Below are 6,884 nucleotides of genomic sequence, written 5' to 3'. Positions count from 1 at the left end.
CCCCTTCTAGACTAATTCCATATCCCATCTGCCACTATACTTTCTACCCTTTTTGGGCTTTCATTATGCTCCTGGTGCAAGATCCATACATCCCTTTCCATCTTGTTCTTGCCAGGTAGTTAGAAGCGCATATAAATGATTCGCAAAGGCTCGTGACCTCACCGCAGTACATTTCTCAACATTAAGCTCCTCCAGCTCCCTGTTGATCCCAATCACTCTGAATTTTATTACCCTCTTTTGTATTGCCTGACTCCCTGACCCTGTAGTTTATGGTTAGCCCAACCCTTGTGTTTCCATCAGAAGACACTTCTCAGCTAATATTAGAATCAAGCCTTTTAAGAGATGCTGATACAAGGAAAAACCCCTAAGAAATCCTGAAGGGTGGAACTGGGGATACTAACAGCACAGGAGCAATAAACTCATTCCCTAGCAAACATGATCAAAATGATAGATCTTGCCAAGAGTGTCAGTTGCCCAATTTTTGTTCTTACTGAAGCTATAGGGTTTCCTTCACACCCTTTAATTACTCAAACCTTACTTAAGGAACGTGATTCAAACAAACAAACATAAAAAAAAAGTTACAACAACGTAGCATGATCTTGACATACAAGATGTCAGAACCATTATAAACCCCTTTATTCCAGAATGATGTCTTTTGTGCTTAGAGGCATGCTTGCTATTCATAGATCTACTGCTCAGCTGTTCCAGTTTTTAGTTCTGCATAAATGCCCACTCATTATGTCCAGAGGGTTTTGCCTGTAGCTTTGTGTTTGTAGCCTTGAGGCAAATGTCTTGATGGCTTAGGGAACTCGTAGCGAATGACCAAATAACATCGGATTTTCCACAGCAACGAAGCCATTATGGGACAGCATTTCTATGTAACAGCACCCTTCAGTGTGCAATCATTATAACTAAGGATTTAACCAGGCTCTAGGGACATAACAAAATCACTTTGAAGCCAAAAATCCACAGTGAAATCTTAAGCATTAGATTTCTGAAATGCCTCTCAGAACTGCTCAAGTCAAACAGCTTTGTCAGTTACAGTAAAACCAAGCACTGGGGAATAAGTTTTATGCACATCTTAAGAATGAATCCAAGTATTCAGACCTGTGCATGCAGAGCTAGGGGTACAGTGTACATTAGCTGCAGTTTCTGCAGTTCCATATGAAGCCATTATAACCACAAACACAAGTCCTTAGTTAGCATTAGTATTTTTGCACACACTAATTTAGCTATTGAAAAATTTCTAATTATGTTGCTCATGGTTTTGAGAAAGTCTGTAGTGAGCCTGTCAGTTACAAAGGCTAGTGGCCTTTGGAGGCCTCATGGCCCAAAACCCCAATCCTGGCCATCTCAGCTGTGATATTCCCCAGTGACTGACTGAAAAGCTGACCCAGTGAGTTCCTGATGGGTCTGTGCAGATCATGTCTGCAGCAGAAGGGAAGTCTGTGATGGAAAGGATCAGGGACATATCATAAGCAATGTGTGAGAGCAGCACCACACCGAAGTGTGGTGCGCTGGCCTTGGAGCACAGCCCACCGCTCACCCTGCCGCTCTGTAACTCCCCCTCACCAACAAGGCAGGAAGAAAAAATAGAGTGAAAAGCTCAGGGGTCAACACAAATACAGGGAGATCTCTTACTTTTAGGGGCCAAACAGACTTGTTTTGGGGAAAACTAATGTATTACCAATTAAAATTGATTTAGGTGGTGAGAAACCAAGGCAAAAGCCAGAACACTTCTCTCTCCTCCACCTTCTTCCCAGGCTCAACTTCAGTGCTTCATTCCCAACTCCTCTACCTCTCCAGGGGACACAGGGAATACAAACAACTCCTCTCTCCTCACACTTTTTGCCTGCTCCACCATGGCTCCTTGCCACAGACTGCAGCTCCTTCAGAAAACATCCACCAGCTGTGGTGTGGGGTCCTCCACTGGCTGTTTCCACAGGGAAACACCTGCTCCAACACCCAGAACACCACCTCTGCACCTCCTTCTCTGACCTTAGCCTTCACAGGGTTGTTTTTGACACATTTCACCTTACACCTGGGCAGCATTTTGCCCTTTCCTGCTTATATTCTCACAGAGGTACCCCCAGCACTACTGACAGTGCCCTGCGGTGGGACTCTTGGAGCTGGCTGGAACCAACCCGGGCCTCTCCTCACAGAGACCTGCAGCCCCACTGCCAACAGCCAGGCTTTTAAGCCAATACAATGAGCGAAAGATAGACTTTGAGAAGCTATAAAGGAAGCCAGGGTCTCTCCAGTGAAAAGAATCTCTCAAACTGGAAGTGAAATATTGGTATATGAGAAGCTATTAAACCCACCACCCCCACCTCTTCTGAGTGTCAGGCTGCATGTACACACAGGTATATATGCATGGGCTTGCAACAGGAGAGTCCCTACACGCTCCCCGGAATGCCCTCTGATCTCAACACTGGATGAGCAGCTCATGCAGAAAGAGTGGCTGTTTTGATGGAGAGGGGGATGGAAATAATCATATGCAGAGCAATCTGTGCAAGGCAGCCCACACCCCTTGTCCGCAGATCTCATGGGGGCCTTTGTTAATGAGCTCGCAGTCGTGGCACATGGGAAACTCTACCGGTGCTTCGAGGAGAGGAGGCAGGACACCTGCCTGCTGCACATATGGCCACTTTCTCTCAACAAAGATGGAGAATGAAGTTTAGACCAGGACAGAGTGTGGAGCAGCGTATTTGAGAGAGCACAGCACCTTGGTTCCACCGGTGCTGGGGGAGCAAGAATGAGGCACAAGCTTCCAGCTGGGACCTCGTACCCCTTAACACAAAACACCCCAAGAAAGTCAGCATTTTACCCAGTCTACATCTCTCAGGATGAGTAGCTGTGCTTAAGTAATACTGCAGAGATGCTAGGAGTAGGATAAGGGCTGCATTGATGAGGCAGGAAGTTGAAGCATGGATCAGAAATGCATGACTACATGGAAAAGTCAGAGGTATAGTGAGACAAATGACCCTCTTGTGTAATAAGGTGATGTGGTCCAGCACTGGACTGCAACAAAAAAGGGGCTCCCAGTCATATCCCTCCACATTTTGTAACCCTTGAACACAGGAGCTATCATATTATGACATGACTCAGAAAAGATCATTATAACACAAGGATTAATCTGGCTGCCCTTCTCGCCCCAGATACAGCATGATTTTTACATCTCCAAGAAGACTGGATTAATAGCAGCAGCCAGCAACATCACTGTCACAACAAGTTAGTGCTGCTAAGAGGAGTAACAGGAAGAATAACCTCTTATACTGCAGAGGCTTACAAAATGGTTCATCACAATGGCATCGCTAGGCAATATTTTAGCCCAGCAGTGACTCACCATAAATGTTCACATGCTCCTTGTGTGCTAGAAAACACTGTGGAAAGTCTCCCCTCAGCAAGTCCTGCAATAGCCCCACTGGGACTAGGCTGTGTTCAGCACAGTCTGGAAAAGCAGTTGTGCGTTTTACCCTCAGCTTCTTCCCTCCCCAGGAATGCAATTTGCTACCTGTACTCTTGAGTCCAGATTTTAACACCGATGGAAGAAAGCCTGGGTTTCAGGTGTTTTAATTCCCCCCACATACACGCACGTTCCTTTTTTAGTGCATATTTTTTGAGAGGATGACCATTCTTTCCCACATATTGTGAAGGTCACTTAACATATGCCAAATGAAACACTCTCCTTTCAGAGAGAAAGGTTTAGTTTTCCATTATTCACCCAGTTCAGGCTTCATGAGTTTTCATGTTTCCTCCTCAAACACAAGTACTTTCTTCCCTTCAAACTGCTTTTAGATAAACTGGGCATAAATTCTGTTATCTGCAAGTACTTGGAACACAGTCCCAAAGTTGCCTGCATATAATGGTCTTTCAAGCTTCAGAAATAATTGCAGGACACGAGTCATTTAAAAGACTTTTAGCAGCCAGGCATAAAATCATCAGCTGCAGGACTCAGCTCACATACCCAGCAGTAGCACAGACTGATTTATTTGACTCGTTATTATAAAACGAGTTATTATTAAACTCCCTAGAGAGGATATTCCACAACATCCCAGCTCCAACACATCACTTAATAAAGCATTTCCGTATTTCCTCCAGAGCATAAGTTTGGTTGACACCCCCTAAACACACACTGATCCAGACTGTATTTAGGGTTCAAGGAACTGCACGTAGGAACCACAAGAGGAGTCTACTTTTCTTGGGTCTTTCTGACAACAGCAGCGTGATCTTGGGATCTGTGCAGGGACACACTTTAAACGGCAGGGACAGAAACCCTAGGGAAGAAGGGGAGGAAGGAAACAGAACAGTTTTGTGAATTAAGTCAGCCACATTAGCACAGACACAGAGCTACTCCTCCACACAGACATCTCTTCCAACATGTTTATTTCCTTTTTTACCCTCCCATTTTTAAGTTTGCACACTGGTGCAATAGAGTAGGTTTCAAACACACACACACTAGTAATTTTATGAGGCTCATTTCATAAGAGATACAAAAGTGGATGAAGGAGAAGAGACAAAAATTCCCCCCAAACCAGCACCAAAGTTAAAAGTTAGTATTGGGAATACTAAACTGGCAGTATCGATTCCCTATCCATGGCACTTTGCACCATATGACCATTCACACTTCTCAAAACTGGAGGAAAAAACTGAATTCCACTGCCCAGCCCAATTGTCCCTGTTCCCAAAGAAGCTAGACACCAGCCCAGGAGTCCCACCTGCCCAAGTTTCACAAGTTTAGGGGAACTGATCCTTTAATTTCCAAGCCCACATTTACTCCTGGCCAGGAGAAATGGCTTGAAGCACATCTTTGCCTTCTGCCCTCCCCAAAGTAGTGAATTTCCCTGCTCTTCTTTTGGATACTACTGCTGTGACTGATGAGATCTATGGCCATAGCTACACTCTGGGATGTTTGTGAAACTTTCACAAGCACCAGCCAGCATTTCCTGATGTACGTGACAATGCAGAAACAAGGTCCAAGCGCCACAGTTTTCTGGGAATTCTCTCACCCCCCTCCCCCCCACCTCAGTTGTTTTCTCCACCAAAGAATGCTTGCAGGATTAGCCCCTACATGAAGGAGTGAGCCCAGCACAGGAGGCACGTACAGCCAAGCAACAAGTCATCAACAGCCTGCTGCGTGTGGCAGCCTTTTGCATGAAATCCACTCACAGCGAGCCAGCACTAGCCAAGCTTGCAAGTAGGGTGCATTTCTGGAGATCACAGGCCATTTACTGACCTCTGCATTAGCATCCAAGTCACCCACAGCAATTAGGCAAAGTAAGAACGCCTCGGTTTTGTGACTCAACAAGCTTTGGCAACCCTCTCCACGCCACAGCCCTGCTGCGGAAGGAGGGTTTTCTCCTACGTGCAGCATCCAACAGGTTTGGAGAAACAGCTCTTTCAAAGGGATGAGTTCTCAGGCCATTGGTCTGATACTCGCTGTGTGTTTATGGTTCTACCTCTGAGTTTTGGTTTTGCCCAAGAACACGCACACCACGACAGATTTCCCATTTAGATAGTCACTCTTGAAATAGTTTCAAACCCATCTACTGATGCTGTCATTTTGGAAGCCCCAGGTCTCCGATAGCCCATTTTGTAGAGCTCTTTCACCTATTTTCTTCCCTTTTATGCAAAATGAGAAAAAAAAAAAAAAAAAAGTTTCTTCAGTTTTAATCTTGTAAAACACATTATGCAAATTTATGGGTTTTATGTAAGATGATGGCCTGCGGCCATATCACCCCTGGCCCCAGCTGTGATCTCGTTAGATCTCCCAGCCCGAACAGGCCAGGGCCTGCTCGGCACTGGCTGCGAGACCTCCGGAGCAAGCCAGGTGCTGCCGAGGGCCGGGCGGTGCTTCAGTAGGTGGCCCCCGCCGCTGTGAGTCAGCACCCACGGGTGCCTCAGCACAGCCCGGCCACTCTGCAGCAGAGCACGCGGAGACCGAGGTGAACCCCAGGTCTGCTCACAGAGCATCCCCATGCATCGCAAGTCCAGGGGAAAAGCCTCAAGGTTTTTAGGAAAGCAACAAGGGAGAACAAACAGCTGATCACAATTGCCTTTTTGTGCTCACATCTTGAGCTACCTGGGGAAAGTGAATGGAAAGGAAATCTCATAGCTGATTTCACATGTTTCTCTCACCCTCAGACCTACATTTTAACCAGCACTCAACAACTCATTTTCATCTTAGCCCTTCTGATGCAATTTATTACCCAATACCTTGCCAGCAAATTAAAAGGAAAAAAAAAAAAATCATTTAAGCTGTAATGCTGTTGCTCTTTAACATCAGCATCAAACACTCAAAAGTATCAGGCAGAGATTGTTTTTACTTAAAATGTTAGCAAAGATCACTCTAATTTCTTTCCCTGGACTAGCAGTTTTTTTTCTGGAATGAATCCCTGGAAACACTGCAGTGAAGCTAACAAAGGCACCTCAAAACAGCCTTACCAGGATCTTATCAACTTTTATCTTCCACCAGACAAAGCCACTAACTACAGCTGTTTATTTACTGGGGCAACACAAAGATTTCATACTATTGGAACTAGAAAACAGTACTTGAGGCTCTGAAAAGGAGACCCTACCACTTATCTAGAAGCATACATAATCTTCCTCCTCCTCCATCATCCCAACGACCTCATACACATGCAGATGCACCCTGCCTACAGCCGCTGTACAATGCACCCTGTTACCAGACACCCACAGCAGACTTGAGACGTTACCTTTGCTGAAGCAGTGGTGCTGGTAAACTCTAAGGAAGGAGCTCAGCCTAAGAATACTCAGAAATAAACGTTTCAGGCTCTTGGCTGCAGCACTGCTGAAGTCAATAAACCCCAAACCCAGCTGATTCCCCACATTTAATCAGATGACCTCATAGCCTAATTTCTAAA

The sequence above is a fragment of the Aythya fuligula genome, chromosome 16 (assembly GCF_009819795.1).
Source record: "Aythya fuligula isolate bAytFul2 chromosome 16, bAytFul2.pri, whole genome shotgun sequence".
NCBI lineage: Eukaryota > Metazoa > Chordata > Aves > Anseriformes > Anatidae > Aythya > Aythya fuligula.
Note: the sequence above shows the minus strand (reverse complement) of the source record.